At 38.6% G+C, this 19310-nt stretch overlaps 1 protein-coding gene across 1 annotated transcript in view; it reads right to left on the reverse strand.

Annotated features, from left to right (window-relative positions):
* Cntn5 (contactin 5) overlaps positions 1-19310 on the reverse strand; it is a 1200756-nt gene that overhangs the window by 926407 nt on the left and 255039 nt on the right. Inside the window, exon 3 of the mRNA XM_026779314.1 lies at positions 3890-4026. The gene's annotated coding sequence lies outside the window, so the exon portion shown is untranslated. The remainder of the gene's footprint in view (positions 1-3889; positions 4027-19310) is intronic.

Raw genomic sequence — 19310 nt, forward strand, 5'->3', positions numbered from 1 at the left:
AAGGGTTGGAGGAGGGGGGGAAGGGTGGGAGGAGGGGGAGGGAAATGGGAGGCTGGGAGGAGGTGGAAACTTGTTTTTTTTCCTTTTCTCAATAAAAAAAAAAAAACCTATTATGGAACATTCATTTGGAATGTTTGCCATTCAAAAGCAATCCTTCTGAGCATTAAAAGGTATAGAAAAGTTTTGCAAAATTGAAGTGTAAGTATTTCTGATTAAAAATGTGTGTGCACATGTGTGTATGCACACACATCCTTGCATGCACGCATGCATGTTCCCGTGGCCAGAAAACAACTATGGAAGCCAGCTGTCTCCTTTAACCATGTGATTTCTAAGGACTTAGCCCAGGTCATCACACTTGGCTACAAGTACCTTAATCCCCTCAGGCATATTGTTGACCTTTGTCAATAATATTCTTCCATTTCAATAGTACCTTGCACATAAGGTCCACATTATTTACCTAGAGCTTTTATTAACTGATTAGATTTCATACCTTACACGACAAAATGAAATACCCTTACATTAACTATAGTGATTGTATGTAGCCAACTTCACTTCCAGCTGTGTCCCATCATATTCGGAACGACTTTTGTTCCATAAAACCTCAGCACTCTGTCATGTCACCACGCTGAATTCCCAGCTTCTTCTTTTAAGTAAACCCCACTTTCTTTCCACCCTCAAGAAGTTCAGCTGACAAGCATTCATTCCCCAAAGTAGCCCAGATGAACAGAAACTAAGAACAACTTCACGGACTACACCCTTTCTCCTCTAAAACAAGTAGAAAAAGATAAACTCTGGCTGGTATTGTATTACCTTCATGCTATGAAACACTCATATCAACTGACTAGCAACTTGGGGAAGAATTTTGAGTTGACCTTTACAGACAATTTTATATACTTCATATAATAAATTTCTAATAAAATACTTCAAGGCACAATTTGTACGAAACAATCATTAAGTGTAGTTAAAAACAAATTATTACATTTTACAAAGTGCAGAATAAGGATCACTTTATCCTAACCCCTACAAGTGAATGGCAATATTAGTAGTGCTGTGTACCTTCTCCCAACTGACAATCAAGAGTTGCAGTTCCTAGTTGCTCTTGGTGCATGTGTGTGGAAGAATATTGTGGTCTCCAAAATTGCTGCTACATTCTGATATTCACTCTGACTGTTTCCATGGTTTTTCCTTTCAATTTCATCTTTCAGGAATGAGTTATATACTGTGAACACATTCACAAGTAACAATGGTATTCACATATACAAAGCACAAATAATTAACAAATACATGAGTGATTTCTTCCAAAAATGTTATGCGATTTTCAAAAGCGTTACTAATGAAATTTAAATTCTTCAGTTCTGGAATTCAGAACACCTTGTACTCTCCTGTTCTCATCCACTGTACCTCCAGCTGCATGCAGTAACGCCCAGTTTATTTTCATTAGGTAATGAACAATCCTGCCAATTCTGAAAATCTATAACCTCAGAGCCCTAGGGACCTCTTCCTAATGGAAGGAACTCTTTCTCTTGGGCCTGGGCCAATGACTGCTGGAGACAGTTGTGTAAGTTATCGAGGGAAGTGTTTTATTCTCAGTGGCTGAACTTAGGACCCCTTTTAATATGTGTCGCCTCTTATAATGGCTTAGCTGGTATGTCGAGATGAACTGCCAATGAGTCCCCTGAATGTTTTTCGTGGTTGCATAGACAGATGACATGTGAGTCCGCGAATGGAGCAGACTTTATTTAATGTGACGCTGTCACCCAAGCTCATCAAATCCATCAATTCTAATTCACTTCTGCCTCTTTGGAATGCTCAGCCCAGCTCATCTGTTCAGATTGTTTTCATTCTACCGATGTGCTTCTCAATTAGTTGCTCAGAACGGTACTAAGAAGGACATGGCCAGAGTGCACCCACTGCACTCTGCCAAGCCAAGAGCCACAGCTTCCCTGTTCAGTGACTGGACCTCCATGTCCCCATTCTCAAAACTCAATTTAATAAGGTGCCAACAAAATCCTCTCAACAAACTGTGATTAGAGTTCTGTTGAACTCCACAAATTGAATACATTAGGGTAGACACCCGAGGTGATGTACCAGGTCACAGCTGGTCAAGCCACTCACCACGTCTCGTTTCCATAGCTAATGCGAGCAGCATATATTTAGATTCCATCTTTACCCGCATGTCAGTGAGTTCTGGGCTCCCTCTCACACCACAGCAGCTGAGCTGTGTGCTCTTGCTTTTTTCCCCCGAACTTGACAAACACCATAAATTATTTATTTCTTCCCTTGCTAAGCTGAACTAAGGAGTCAGGATACAATTTAATCTTCACAGGTATTTCAGAAGTAGAAGTCTAAAATGGATTTTGATTTATGAAAATGTTCCTATGCTTAAACAAAACAAAATGATACACAAGATATAACACCTTTATATTCTATTTACAGACAGAATACGGATTGTTGAAATTGTTAACTATTTTGTTTTTGTTGCATATTCTCAGATAATTTTTACATCTCTTAAAGGCTCAAATATGATGATTGTCTTTAAGTCTTTCCAATGTTGTAATGAAATGATGTGCTAATTGGTGGGAAAGTTACATCCCAGAGTTCTGTCAGAAACATTATGCCTCCTTCCCTGTCCTTTCTTTTTCGATTTCCTATTTACTTACCTATTTTTTTTTTTAATGATAAAAGTCATGGTTGCTTTACTTGGCAGATTTAATTGATGGATACCTCATCTAGTTAGGATCTTTAATCAACAGAAGAACTGTTATAGTTTAACAGAATTTGTGAAAACTTCAAGAAATATAAACCCTTGAGAATCTGCATGTGTCTGTAAGATGAGGGCTAACTGCCTGGATCACAGTCACCCTGCACTGTCCTACAGACTGTTCCCAGCGTTATTACCACCTCACTCATAGTCTGCCTGTAAAACTCTCAACCCACAGGATAGACTGGGGAGAGAAGCTTTAGTATTTTGATCAATTTAATAATTAGAGAATTGAAACCTTGAAATGATGCCTGTTTTAAAAACAATAATACAATAATTCATTCTTAATTACATTTAAAATTTTTATACTGATTACTTAAAAGTATATAATCATCATTCAATTATTGACACAGAGCATTCCAATAAATTTGGTTTGAAATTGTCTATTGGTGCCTACTTAGTCATGGGTATTAGACATGTGTTTATTCACATATTTTAAATAGTGTAAGATTCCTACTTTAAGGACAATTACTAAGTTACACAATGAATAATTTTACAGTAAACAAGTCTAGTTAATATCTAGTAACATGTGTTGTTGGGTGCCATGGAAACAATGCAGGGTTCTTGAACAATCAGCACAACCGCATCTTTGTACAGGAGATGCCTGGCTCATATGCTTGGTGAGGATACCGCTCCCTGCCTATCACCTCCTGCTCACTTACCTTAATCATTATCTTCAACATAAACAACCAACAAGTACAAAATGCACCTGCCAGAAAGTCAGACAATGACTGGGAAGATCGCATGATTCTGGGCTACACACTATTCTCCTGACTGTGGCCAGCTCTCTGGGGCTACCCTTTTCTGCCTGCCATGCTCATGCGAACCAAAAACCAAAATGAAAGCGCTGTGTTTTTGACTGCAGTATTTCTGTAATATCCTAGTGCTTACTTTTACTCAAAGTGTTTTTACTTCAATCACAAAGCACCCCCTCGACTGGCGTCAATGCTCAGCTTCCCGAGGCAGTACCAGGAGTGGGGAGCAGCAGAAACTACACGAGCTTTCCTGCGCTGGGTTTGAAGTCGAAGCTGAAAGGACACATGGCTATTCTGTTCTGGGTTTCCAGTCAACACTTTTATTTTTTTCATTTGCAACAAAAATGTTTCAGAGAGAAAATAACAGCTGTACCTGTTTTCGGAGTCAGGGTCCAAATCACACTCTCCAAAAGGCGGTAGTCTCTGTAAAGTAACCCTTTTGTGGTAATCACGCAGAAACGAGGCACTGCAGGACTTGAGTAGCATTAAATAGCAATCCTCCAAAGATACCTGTTAAGAAAGTGTTGGGAATGTGAATAAAAAAGACTCCTCTGCAATGTTTTCATTTAACCTGAGCACATTATTTTTATAAGTGTTGTAAGCAATGGCTCTGTTTAATGATACTTGGAATCTCAACATTTACTCATAGACACAAATGGTGCTGCGGGCTTTTATCTGAGCTGAACTTTCTTACATGATTACAATAGTTAAGGAGCCATTCGCCACATCACTTTATATCAGCATTTTCTCAATTCCTTAGTTTTTAAGAGGTACTTTATATTTTATGCTATCCCAAGTATTTGTGAAATTTTATTTAATGTTTTATGTAAGGGTTTTAAAATCTAATAAGCCATTTACAGCTATCTGAACAATTATGTCCTTGGTTCTTAGGTGACCTAGTGGGAATTTACTTGTTTGAGGGTGTCTCTATTTTATGTAATTTAAGCAAAGTTCATGGTTTAGTAGAATTCTCCATTTACTGAAATGGTTTTTGTTTATATAATATGTTTTTGATAGACCATTTAGAGTGTTTTGAGGTCTGTAATAACAGTCATGGGGAACTGATATCCTAGTTTGAACCCACATAGCAGCAGCCCAGAGACACAGGTGGGGCTTTCATGACAGCTGTGGGTTTAAGGCAATGAGGAAACACACTCCACTTTCATGGCTGTCTTCCAGGAGGAAGCCATACCTCACTCAGCAGATAGTCAGCCCTTATGTTGTTTTCAGACTTCCTGCTTTCCACTGGTCAGCTATGGCGCACCTCTATGAAAGAGGCCTACTTTATTCATTCAACTGATTAGCATATTAAGCTTATCTAGAAACACTTCCACGTCACACTCAGAAAAATCACAGGTCCGAGAGCCTTCAGTGGACACAAGACTTCAGTGGACCATCATGTTTTCTTACTGTTGCACACGCTACACAACTTCATTTACATAAAACATAACCATGTTCCACAGTGGACAATTTTCAGGCTGGTTTCATTTTTTGTTTTTTGTAGGCTTAAGCCAGCCCCTTAGGGGGCGGGCTTGCCTCGGGCGAATGTTGGGTGCGGAGACTGCTTTCTTCTGCTTTCTGTGCTCCGCGGGAACCTTGGTCCAGTAAGTTTATTTCTTCATTAAAACTGTATATATTCTTTACAATCTGCCTGCATTTATTTACGCCGCTACAGTTTTTGTTGTTTTGTTATGTTTTGTTTGTTTGTTTTGTTTTGCTTTTTGCCACAAGGTTTCTCTGTGTAGCTTTAGAGCCTGTCCTGGAACTAGCTCTTGTAGACCAGGCTGGTCTCTAACTCACAGAGATCCAACTGCCTCTGGGATTAAGGGTGTGCATCATCACTGCCTGCAGGCTGCCTTCATTTTTATACTCAGAATTGGTTCATTCCTCATAGCTATGTTACACACTTACTGATCCACTTGCCCCCCCCATCCCTCCCACACACTCGGTATCTTAGTATCTTAGTACATTCTTGAGACCTGCCTTCTTGAATTCTTACTTCAATTTTTTTCCTAGACAGTGCAGAACCTCCACAAAACATTAAAGATTCCAGATTGATAAAATTTTCCTTGGGTGTTCTCCAAAATAAACACAGCTAACTGTAGTTAGGAAGCAGGTACTCTGCCTTCCCTGACCCTTCTGGAAGACAACAGTCACAGTCCTCAGTTCCTCTTACTGTTCTGTTTCTTCACCGTGTGGATGAGCCCACTGTCTTCCCACAACTGTGAAGCGCAGATCTGACAGCCCCCTTGGCTTCTCATTCTTCCTCTCTTCACTTATTGTCCAAATCGTACTGATTGAACCTCTGTCGACCTCAGATCTGTTCCTACCCCATCCCCATCACTACTGTGCTCTAAGAGGGTATTTTCACGCTTGCCATTGAATCTGTCACACTGCATCCAGAATGACAGCCAATCAGAGAACAGGAGGAGGGGTTCCTACTCTTCCTTGTATGAACTTTTATTTATGTGTACTCATGAAGCAAATCCATTTTAATATATTTCTTGAATCTCCATTATGTTCTATGCTATGTACTGAAGTCTGAGGACTAAAGAAGGCAAGAACACAGGGAATAATCATTTTATGACTTAGTGACTCGGTGAGATACTAGAACCTGCAGCCAGTTCTAACACTGTGTGATGAGTTCCGTAAAAGTGGTCCTGTCAGGTGCTATGACATCACAGGACACCTCCCAGCCTACTACCGTGTCACCAAAGAAGACAGTCTTCAAAAACAAATTCTAAAGAGAAAACAAAAACCAAATCAAACTATATATGGTCATAGTTACATACAGAGAGATGAACTAAGTCACATGTTCATAAATGTCTGCTGCATTAAAAATAATTAAAATGACCCTTGAAAGCAATGCTAATTATAATGCCATTTTCAGATTTCTGTTAAGTGACCACTGCTGATTATAATGCCATTTTCAGATTTCTGTTAAGTGACCACTGCTGGCAAAGCACATCCAGCTCTATTAAGTCAGGTAAGCAGAACCCACTATGACTCAGTAGGTAAGAAGTGTTTGCTTACGTGGGACTATCACACCGAGAGCATTGCAGAGTGTCTGTGCTATAGTCTGGAACAGCCCCATTCACTTCCTTCCTCTGTAGAAGCAGGGCCTATCATCCACCATTTATGAATGGGCACCATGGATTGTACACCGAGCACAGGACTGTTCAGATATCCAACTCATGTCAAGTGTTCTCATCTTCCTTCCCAAGGATATTCACAGCCCTAAGTGTTGATTAGCCATGGTTAACCATCTCTGATATGCAGTCAGTCTTTAATGACACCAGGTGGAGCATCGCAATTCCAGATTAACTACCTCCACTCGTATGATTTCTTTCCCATCCTGCTGCCACCTGTTTGGTACCAAACCTGCCTGCTCAACTGTGGAAATTGACAGCTGGTTCTTCAGTGGGGAGTGATGGGAACAGAAGTCAGGTGAAAATGGCTCATTAGCAATGAAATGGAAAAATCTGCAGACTTCCCTAAGGACATCTTGGGTGATGTGTCTGTCTCCTAAAATTACCCAGCGGAGAGTTAATTATAAAAATAAAATAGCAATTTTCAATAGTTTTAGAGGTTCATATGATGTGATAACATCATATTTAATACAGAGATTTATGTTTTCCTCAGGTGACAGTTTTATTTTGATGTGAGTTTTAACATAAAGGCTGAAGATAAATCCTCGGATAGCTTGCTTGGCTTTCAGAGGGTGGTGCAAGAAGAAGTAACCAAGACTGGCAAGTCGTCTTGTAGGACTCTTGTCACACAGAGTCTGTATAAAGTCCCACAGTCCCTTTAACTCCAGTTTTCAGCAACACCTCAAGAGAACAGACACTAAAGCCCATGACAACTTGATCATGCATATAGACATCTTTATGTCCCATTTTCTTCTGGTTTATTAATAGTTACTAATAGGATACTTATCTGAAATATTTTTCAGTTCTGTGGGCTTTTAAACTGTTTAAGCCTCTTTTATACTAGAATGCTTGCATTATCAACAGATGCAAAGCTTTAGACTTGGGCTTTATTATTATTACTTTATAGAGTTATTTCTATTATTTAATGGGGGATACACACATCAGGATGTATGAGTGTGACATCAGAGGACAGCTTGCAGTAGTCAGTTCTCTTCTTCGACCATGGGGGATCAAGGGATCAGGGTTTTTAGACTTGTTGGCTTGTACCATTATACCATTATACATTCACCACTTTGCCAGCAATTGAAATAAAGATATGGTGCTTTTGTAAACAATGCACAGAGGAAAAATGTCATAGGATCTGAAATTAGATTTGGACAAGGTCTTCACATCTGCTACAAAGTAGTGGTGGTTAAACCATTCACAGAAAAAAATTCTTATAGTAAGCCGATTGTCCTGGAATATTTCCCAACTATCAAATTACAAAGATAAACTACACTTAATAAATGCCATTGTTAGGTTGGTATTCAGTGGTGCATGTCTGAAATCCCAGCACTCTGTAGGCAGAAACAGGAGGATTGCCATAAGTTTGAGTCCAGCCTGGTCTACATGGCGAATTCCAGGCCAGCAAGGACTACTGAGCGAGAGACTGACTCAGGGGTACACCAACCAACCAATCAACCAACCAACCAACAAACCAAACAAACAAACAGCCAAACAACCAAACAAACAAAAATCGCATTTCTGACATACAAATCATAGCAATACAAACAGCATGCAAAAAAGTTTAATATGTGCAAAAACAAAAGAGCCGTACAAGGTGGCTCATGTAGAATGAATGGCTTTCTCTTCTTCAGATAGTGGCTACTGTAGCGTGTTCTTATGTTAGAAACACGGACACAAGAATAAACCTGAACCAAACCCGCAGAGTTCTAAAAATAAACCTTTCTACAGGCTCTTCGGCCCTTGTTATCTTGAATCCTTTCTCACACATTTATACTTTCTTCTGAACTTGTTCATTGCCTGGTGGCCCGGGTGTTGCCATTAGTGACAGTCACACTGGTAGGTCTGTCACTATTAGTTACGAATTCTATTCAACTTCAAGATAAGTGGAATTTTCTCTTATAATCCTTCTTGGCATTTTCAGTGGGGAAGGTCAGAAGGCTGCACACAGTGGATACCCAAGCCAAGAATGAACATGTTGTTGAAACATTTTATTCACAATACCATGAACTTCTAGACCATCCCTGTTACTACTGTGTGTCACCGTTTACCACATGTAACTTCTTTCTGGGAAAAAAACAAAAAAACAAAAAACAAAACAAAACCTTTTTTCTCCATAAATCCAATGTCACAGAACAAAGCTGCCTTGCAGTCCAGCAAATCCCTTTACGAGAGAGGAAGCAGGTTGCAGTGAGGTTTTCTCAGACTTTGTTCTCTGCAGAGTGCAAGTCTGTGCGGGCATCAGGGCTGGCAAAGGTATTTCCTGCCTTCTCCCCACAGGCACCACGGCTGTGAGCACTTCGGTGTCCAGGCAGAAATGGCAGGCGGGTACTGGTAATGAGCTAACACTCGCGGAAAGTGGGCCATCGGCCTGGCAGCATGCCATGGCGGAGAATCTTTTGCTTAGAGCTTCTGGGAGCTGGGTTGCTGCTGTCACCATCCTCTCCAATTGCTCCTAACTGGACTGGGGGATTTGCCTCACATCATAGGATAAATCGGTCCTTCTTGAGTCAGTTAAAAAGAGGAACTTTGAAACGTGAAGACTAATTGGACTTCTTTGGCTGTTATGATTTAGATTTCTGTAATTCATAAAGATATACATGTGGGAGGAAATCATTTGAATTAAAATTAATTTTCTAATCTCCTCCTGCAGAATTATCTTTCCTCAGGAACTGGAATATATTTGAAAATTTCCAAATGCAGATGTACATAACTATGAGTTTTTTAACTCTATATGTTACATTTAAAAACTTCAACTGTTTCAGCGAGCTACTGCAGGAGATCACAGCCAACCTGACTGAAAAGGAGATTGAGGTAGAGAAGATCCACCTGGACACATCCTCCTTTGCAGAAGAGCTACCTGGGGAGAGGGACTTGGCCCACGTGGTGGAGATCTATGACTTTAAGCCAACGCTCAAGACTGAGGACCTGCTGGCCATCTTCTCTGAGTTCCAAGAGAAGGAGTTCAAGATCCAGTGGGTGGATGACACTCACGCCATCGGCATCTTTCCCTGTCAGGCCTCAGCTGCTGAGGCCCTGGCCAAGGATTTCTCCATGCTCAAGATCCGGCCGCTCACACAGGGAACCAAGCAGTCGAAGCTCAAAGCCTTGCAGAGGCCAAAGCTCCTGCAGCTAGCGAAGGAGAGGCCACAGACAGATTCGGCAGTGGCCCGCAGGCTGGTGGCCCGGGCCTTGGGACTCCAACACAACAGAGCCCCGAGTCTCCTGCCATCTTGAGGCCCCACAACCAGCTGTCCAGACTAGGCTGGGCCCCAACCATGCTTTCAATGACCCAAGGACAGCCCTTTGCCCCCGCTGGAGCTGCTGTAGGGCACGGTAGGCTTTTGTTGAGCTGGTCCCAGAAATTTTGAGAAGAAATAAAAATTTAAGATTGTGTTGATTGCAAAAAAAAAAGAAAAAAAAACTTCAACATATATCAAAAATATCATATTTAAGAAATTCTTCCAATCTAAGAAATGCAAGAACACTTCAGAAAAATGTGAAGAGGACTTCATTATCTCTCTGTTTTCCAGGCCCCTGGTATCAATTTGGCCCTGGCCATATGGGTTAAAAGGAGTGTGGTTGATGTCTTTCTTGAGGATGGGGCAACAGAGGTTTGAATATTGGCAAGCTGCCTGACAGCATCAATGGCTTGGTGATCTGCGGAAGTCATCAGCTTTTATCTCAGAAGGTGGTTTACTAATCAGTTTGTCAACATCTCTAGAAGGCTGTCAGTGGCCTTGGAGCAAAACTTTGACAATTTTTTTTCTTTCAGAATATTGGTCACCATCAGGAACTAACCCTAACACTGCTAAAATATGCTTTAATATGCAGTTAAAATAATAGGTATCGGGGGTTTACTTTACAAATTCATTATTCGGGTTCACACTAACACAGACCCACAGAAAAATGGACACACACAGATACAAACAAACACACAAACACACACACCTTTCTCTAAGATACCCAAGATAATATACTTTTTACAATGTGCATTGTATTAGCAAAATTTTTTACTAACATTACAAGAAGCCTTATAAAGAAAATAAATTAGGTAGTTATAATGGTAGGAATCAGTCAGGAAACTAGAAAAGGAACATAGGAAGGGGAAAGAAGAAGTACTGGGGAATCTGAGAATATCGAGGCCATGTAAGTGACAAGAGACTATGGGACATGGAGGGTGCAAGTGTTTGTGTGTGTGTGTGTGTTTGTGTGTATGTGTGTGTGTATGTGTGTGTGTGTATGTGTGTGTATGTGTGTGTGTATGTGTGTTTGTATGTGTGTATGTGTGTGTATGTGTGTTTGTATGTGTGTATGTGTGTGTATGTGTGTATGTGTGTGTATGTGTGTTTGTATGTGTGTATTTGTGTATGTGTGTGTGTATGTGTGTGTATGTGTGTATGTATGTGTGTGTGTGTGTGTGTGTGTGTGTGTGTGTGTGTGTGTGAGGGACTGGTGGTGGAAGAAGGAATCAAGGAAGGGACATCATTAAAAGAACCAAAGGAGGAAATGCCAAAAGAAAGCTGCCCCATTATGTAACGATTAGGAAGAATGAAAGCAAGATGATAGTTACATTTAAATATATTCACTGTATGTTTTCTTTTTGAGTGCATTGTTATAAAATATTTACTGTTTTCTTGAAATCACTTTAAATAAAACTAAATCATATGATATATATACATACATATATACATAATTATATATTATGTATAATTACAAATCTAAAATTATAAATTCCATATTGTAGATACTCTCCATATATGTATGTATGTACTTTCCTGTGCCCTCTTCATATACTCAGATCTATGTCAGAAGCAAAACCACACAAAAGCTTTATTTTGTCTCACTTTGTCCTTTGAATTGTCTGTTGATTTGTCCAACAGTTATTATTTCTGCGCTTCTGACTCAGAATTAGGACCCAATTTTAGCCTTTTCTGCCTCCAATTCTGAGTTCAATGTGGCAGTTTTCTCAAACAAGAAGGCGGCAGTGACTCCCAATACCCTACTCCTGCCCTGCCTCTCCCACTTGACTTGTGCTGGAATGCAACCTCTTCGTAACCTCCCATCTACAGGTCCACAGTGCCAAACTTTGAACATGAGCATTTGAGAACCTCTTTTTCCTGAAAAGAAAGTGGTTTCCATGCTAACCCTTCTTTGCCCATTTGAGCTTTTGTGGAAGTTCTGAAGCTAGAATAAATTAGTGAGTTGGTATGTTGATCTTAAAATTTACGATCTGAGTGAAAAGTTAATAAAAGTATCTTGATGACAAGGGGCACGAAGATGTATGTGGAATTCTCAGGCACTCCCCTGAGAATGGTAGTAACCATGCGCACATTTACTCGTAATCTGTTCCTGCTACTGACTTAGACCTTGGCTTCACCTATGGTTGCTGAAGATTATTTGGTTCAAATTTGACTTCTAACTATTAATTTATTTTCTTTGAAGCATAAGAGTGGTGGGGGACAAAAAGCGCTGGAGACCTTTTTCGTTTCCCTGTAGCCAGGGGTTTATGTCTGAAAGCTGAATACTCTCACCTCAGACCCCTTGGGCTCTACTCTGATTCCTTCTGAGCCCATTCCACGAAGACCATCTTTTGTGTGGCCTCCTAGAAGAGTGACCACTTTTATTACAGTCTCACTTCCACCTTTTTAACAGAAGACATCATACCTCCATGGTTCTGACTCTCATTTTGTGGCTCTGTAAATCCGATAAAATAATTGCTCTGAATTCCATTTCCACTATTTACCATCGAGTTTGTGAGTAGACCAGTCTGTAATATTCATCGAAAATTCATTTAATCTTGTTTAATATGCTAAGGATCTCATAGTATGTGTCTTAAAGCAATCCAAAACAGGGTAGACACAATGAAAGGGCATGACATCTGTGCCTGGCATAAAATTTGCTAAGGCAGAGAAACCTCATGTACAGCTACATGACAGGACTTGGTGTGTTGTTTGTTTGTTTGTTTTGAGACAGGGTCTCTCTATTATGTAGCTCTGGTTGTCATAGAAGCTGGCTATCCTAGAACCTCTTCTAGAACGTGCTGGCCTCACATTCACAGAGTTCACCTATCTCTAATCCAGAGTTCTGGGGTTAAAGCCCTGTACCACCAAGCAAGACAGAAAGTAACTACTGGCTGTATCTCATGTAGGCAAGGTATTATTTCCTGTGGCTCATAATGAAGTGATATACTACCATGTTTATGAGAAGTTTACAAAGAACACAGTGCTGTGATTTCTAACACTAATGGGAATTAACCTCAAACAATATAAGGTTGGTGAGACGGCTCAACAGGCTTTCACATGGTAAAAGGAAAGAACCAAATCCTACAGGTTATCCTCTGACATATGGTTGTTTATAGCCTCACAATGTATAAAAAGTCAATAAGCAAATGCATAAATAAACAAACTCACTTTTTACAAAAGAAGATATCTAAGTTATTTATAACACATACAAAACACACAAGTAAGTAGTTGCATGATTTTTCAAAATAAGGCATGATGTCTTTAATCTTGGTGCTCTGCAGTGAATTTTTCCTTTTAGAATGTCACTCCATTGCAATTTTTGAGAAAGTATGTATGCTACCGTTATATAACATCCAATTGCAATTCTGATTTTTATTTGTAGGAATGATATAAGGCATGTCTTTGAATTTCACTGAGATTTATTTACTACATTTCATATAACATATTTCACTTGTGAAGAGTAGTCAATCAAAGCATGAACTGTCAGACATTTGACATTTTACTCATGGTTAAAATATAATATTATTCACCAGTCATGTGCTGTGCTATCTGTAAACATACTTTAAGCATTGAGAAGACCTACACAGAACTTGGCAAATTACATTTATCTATTGCTAATAAGCCTAGGAAATATGGTCAGGCACATAAAAGATAAAAAACAATATTTCTCAATCATTCTTTGCAGTTTTTGGAACTATCACAAAGTGGTAGGTATTGGTATTATTTATATATGTGGACTATAAATTGAGGTCATTATTTCATGGATGTATAGATACAACCTCCAAATTATGTTCAAAATAGCTTAAACCTGAGAAATTTGATTATTAACTCTATGTCTAATATATTTACTACTGTATATATCTTGATAAAGATGTTGCTGCTCATTAATAAGTAACAGAAGAATCATATGGCAACATAATTACCTAAACCAATTTGACAGTGCATACTACAATAACTATAATTTCTCAATTGCTCAGATATCACCTCCTGAGACAGCACAATGCATTATAAACCAATGAGCTTCTGATGAAAACTGTGCCATTGTAGACAGGATCTACTGTGTCTCTGATCCAGGTTCTAGTTAGTAGACAAGCCAGCCCTTCTCAAACAGAGGCCCCATTTTTCTGTGCTCTCCCTGTTCTCAGGCCTGTGTGGAGAAGCAGTTGCTCAACTTATCTTGTTGCTAAGATTGATTCCAGGGTCTTTTTTTTGGGGGGGGGGGCTAACAGGAGGCTTTATTAAATACCATATATTTGAGTGTGTCCAGGGTCTTGTGGACACTCTGAAGGCAAACTTTCTCTGAGTTTCACCTATATCCATGGATGTTCTTGAGAAGGGGCCTTGCATTGCATCCAGGTTCCTCTTGCCTCTTCTTCCCCAGTGCTGGGATCATGGGTCTCTACCTCTTGGTCTATAGAATATTATGTTAAGTATAATGACAGCACAAAGGGAAACATCTAATTTTCTTAATATCACAATACTATTATGTGAAACTCATAAGATATTTTATAAAGCTCTATATTTACTAAATACTAGAAAACAAACCCTAAACCCAACACTTAAGTTATATTTATTCTTCTTGGAAAAACCCAAATGAGAGTGTTTTACATTTAAAGAACAAATGCCCAAGGGCAGTCTTAGACCTAAAAATGGCCAGAAAATATTTATGTTAGGAGTTCTTTAGTCACCTTGAGAAAAAAACAAAACAACAAAACAAAAACTAATGTAATTGAGGATATTCTTTTAAACATGAAGGCATATAGAAGCAACTATTTATTCATGAAATCTTATAATTCTGTGTTTCCTCAACCTATGAGCAGGAAGTTCAGGTGTGAACCACACCATGGTCTATTTGAAAAGCCTTACAGAGTTGGTCTGGGATGGAGGTGCACTTGCTCCTCAGTATCTAGATGATGCTAAGCTGTTTCTCTCTATTAACCATTTTATGGTAACAGTGCATCCCTGGAATAAGGATGTGATAATGACATTATAGGAAAACTAAATACAATTAGAGAATGGAGCTTCCTTTATATGGATATAAAATTACAATGTTTAGCAGGCTCACTGTTCAGATACATGATATATCATGACCCAATGAGAACAATGCTAATTGTATTTGCTACTTAAGCCTAATCGACTTGTTATATAATTAGAAACACAAGAAGAAAACAGGTCTATCTTTATCTTAATATATACAGAGAAATGACTGACATAGTTCCACCATATAAGTTGTGATATATTTATACAAATCAGAAGTAGAGACTATAGAAATATCCAACTGAATTCATAAATCTCAAAATTCTTAAAAGTGTTTAAAGAAAAATTGTCTCATACAATGCCTCATATTTTACTATTCTATTTCTATCAGTTCAAAGCCAGACATAATTACCTGCATTATATTGGACAGCTGTTGGCTATCTTGTTATACCTGCCTTTAAAGTTATGAAAATATTAGATTTTTTAGTTGATATGGTAACTACAGTATATATATATTTAAAACTCATCTTAATGTACAGTTATTTAGAATATATCTGTATACAATATACCTCAATATAAATAAATAGTTTATATATGTCAGGTATATTATGAACACTTTCCAGTGTAACAATTGACATGAATTATAATTAATTCTATGACTAGGCATTTAGAATGTCTTATTGGATATCTATTCTTATCAACTTTTAAAAGATTGATTTTGAATAGTATTCTCTACAGCTGGACCTACACACAAATCTTCATCTTCTCTCTCCTCAACATCAAAATCACCCAGCTGAGGTTAGACATGGCAACCTGGGTGTAGTTCTGAAGAGGGGTACTTCCCCATGATCTGGGCTTTCCTTCTGTTGACCGTCCCTACCCAGGGCTAATGACAAGAGAGGAGAAGAAAGGGGGCCTCAGTTTGGGAAGGGCTGGCTTGTCCCTTTTAATCAGAACCTGGAACAAAGAAATAACAGATTCTACCCATGATGCGGCAGCTCTCATTGGAAGCTGATTTATCATTCATGACATTTTCTTGGGGGTTGATATCTGAACAATTGAGAAATTATAATTATTATGGCACACATTGCCAAATTGGTTTAGGTAATTACTATGTTGCCTTATGATTCTTTTGTTAATTATTAATCAGCAGCAGTGTCTTTCTCTAGATACATTTAGCAAATACACATATGTATGCAGGCATACATCTGAAGTATAATTAACACTAATCAACTTGCACAGATTTGAACTATTTTGTATATAATTTGAAAGTTGTATTTATATAACCATGAAATAATCACTTCAACTAATACTCTATGAAAATTTCACCTTATGTCTTTTTAATTATTTCCTGTATAGCCTCACTAAGTAACTGAGAATCTATTATAGATTATTTTGCATTTATTGACTTTTTATATACTTGAATCCGACATTATGTTCGTTTTGCCTGAAACCAAGAACAAAGATTTTGAGAAAAATGTGTAAATTCATAGCTAATTTTTCATTATTTACAAACAGTATTACATACAGTGATTGTTTGTTAATATATAAAATAACTGCCTACAGTTGGAAAAATTAGATCCTTCATACATACATGTATGCGATTTGTTTTACGACTTTGCAAGAGTAACTCATGTATTAAACTGCAAACATTTAAAGAATTTTGAGAATAATTTAGAGTTTCATTCCTAGCAGTCACTTAACCAACACCCTCATAATATGAAATACAAAACCCAATTTGATCTCTGTTTTTTAGGGTATTTTCTGGGACTTGGTGTAAACAGACAGCATTGAAACAGGAAGCAACGGTATTGATACAAAGAAACTGGCAGACCAACTGTGATTGACAGTCATGCCAGGGCTAACAAAGCATGGCTACTCCTGTCGGCTGTGTTCCAGATAGTTACATATTAGAGCCTTGGCCAGTTTTAGGACTGCACAAGCACACAGGAGAACTACAGATGTTCCTACGGCAGCATGCACAGGATATAAAGAGCCCTCGAAGAACTGGAGTCTACAGTCTAGAGAACCACTACTGGCTGTCCAGTTCTTTACTAGAACCTAGAGAAGAGATGTAGAGTGGAGTAAGGACCCTGATGGAAGACTATGAACTATGCTTGAAGAGTAAGCCAAAACCTATGTGGTGGTCCACTTGACAAACCTCTGGAGGAATTGATGTGAACCAGGAAAAAACACAACATTTTAGTTACTACACAGAATCTGGCATCTCAATGCATTATATTTATGATTTACAATATTCAGCATTGTTGAAATAGGAGCGGCGGGCCGCTTCCCTGCCGCCCCAGCTCCCAGCCGCCTGACTAGCTTATGAGGAGCTGCGGTGGGCTGCGTTCCCACCCAGCTCCGCACGGCTAGCTTATGCCCCTAAATAATTACACTCCGTAGTAAGGAGCGGCTGGGCTGCATTCTGCCGCCTGCCCCACCTCTATGCATTTAAAGAAATAAGAGAATGTGACTGACAAAAGTGATATAATAGTTAATACAAAGATGCATAAATGAATGTGCCTTACTCTAAAAGACTTTCATTTTATCCCCCACTAACATTAAGGAAAGAAAAATCTAGATAGCTGATGGATGATGGAGTTTTCTAACAACTAATTATTATGCCTTCAAAAGCATATCTGTACTTTAGAATGGGAAAGTTTAATACGTGGCTAGATTAACAAATCATTGGTGTGTTTAAAATCAAGCCCAATGTCGCCAAAGACATTTGTGAAACTGAGGACAACTCAATACCAAATTTGCAAAGCGGGGCTGGAAATGAAGATGCACACGGGAGTAACGTGGAGCAATGAGCTCATGCAGAGTGGTCGCGTCCTCTCAGGAGAAACACAGAAGGGCATACTCAGAGCAAAATCAATACTCAAAGAGATGATGAATGGATGTTTTCTCTGTTGTTACTTCCATTCACTCTGCAGAAGATAATTGCGTTCTTGACTTCCTTTACTTGTGGTACTTTTTTGTTTTCTAGTTCTATAATATCACGGTTGATTATCATTAATTGTCGTACAGTTAGGCTCAGACTTCGATTACCAAAGAAATAAGAAATAAAAAGAAATAAGGTCTACCTAAGGTCTTACAAGATTTTGGAACTTAAAATTTTACTTTATCAGACTAAAACTGAGCACAATGCAGTTTGTAAGAAGTTCTCAATACATCCCTACTAAGGAGAGTTTATTTATATTTTTGCACCTTTTCTTTTATTTTGAGATTATAACAAATTTCTTACCAGTGGAGAACACTGATGTTCTATCTACAATGAGAAAATAAAATGTCGAGTTGTTTTTCTGCTTCGTCTACTTTAATGTGAGCTGTTCAACAATCCTTTAGTTGCATGTTGCTATGAGCCATTCTGAAACTGTAGAAGAATAAAGCAAATATGTAGTTCTGATGGAGTTAGATATTTGGATTTATGGTTGGTTCTAAACAGAAACAGAAGACAACACCTACAGAGGAAGAGTGCCTTCACTGTTCTCCTTTATCTTGACAGCAAATTAGGTTTTCATTTGAATGTTGCTTTCTTTCAGAAGACTTTGATGCATTTTAAGTTGATGTAGCCGTGCATGTTATTAAAGCTAGGAATCATAAATTATTCCTTAAATCACTGAGTCTTGGGAAAACAGAAAGCCAGTGAATGACATTCCACTTGAATATTGATTTGGTTTCTGTGAAGCCTACACTGGTTCTGGCCTGTTTGGCTCCAGCAGGTCTAAATGCTTTCTAATTTGTTTGAAAATTGCGTGAAAATATCCCTATGGCCCTCTTGTAAAATATGACAGGCTGACATTTTCTTTAATTACAAGACCCAATCTGTTTAATAGCATAAAATTGGCCTCCAATTTGACAGGCCTCCCCTTTAAAATCAATGGTTAGACTCTAGGGCACCAGCTTGGTCATCAAGATCAATATCAGAAAAAATATAGCTTGTCAAGACCTCTCAGCCTTTTATTGATTCAAATGTGGAGCTGCTCGGAGACTGAATAACAGTGCTGGTGCTCAGATCCAACAAGCAGAAGCTTCTTGCCAGAGTTTCAGTTTGGAAAGATAAACCAGTGCTAGATAATACAAGCATACTGAATTATACAAGGCATGATAGTAGAAAAAACTGTGAGGTTCAGGGAAAATATATACATACATATGACACACGTTTGAATATATATTAATATTTGAAAATTTTATGCATTGTATGTAATGTATCTTAAACATATCTACCCCCCATACTCTTACCCCCAACTCCATGGGACCCCCAGCATATCCTCCCTTACCAACATCTTTCTTTGATATCTTATTTTTTAAAATTAATTTTCTCTATGGTATCTTCAGAATCTGATATTCTTTCTTCTAACTCTTGTATTCTGTTGGTTATGCTTGTTTCTGTAGGCTCTGTTTGTTTACTTAA

This window comes from Microtus ochrogaster, chromosome 5 (assembly GCF_000317375.1).
Source record: "Microtus ochrogaster isolate Prairie Vole_2 chromosome 5, MicOch1.0, whole genome shotgun sequence".
NCBI classification, from domain to species: domain Eukaryota; kingdom Metazoa; phylum Chordata; class Mammalia; order Rodentia; family Cricetidae; genus Microtus; species Microtus ochrogaster.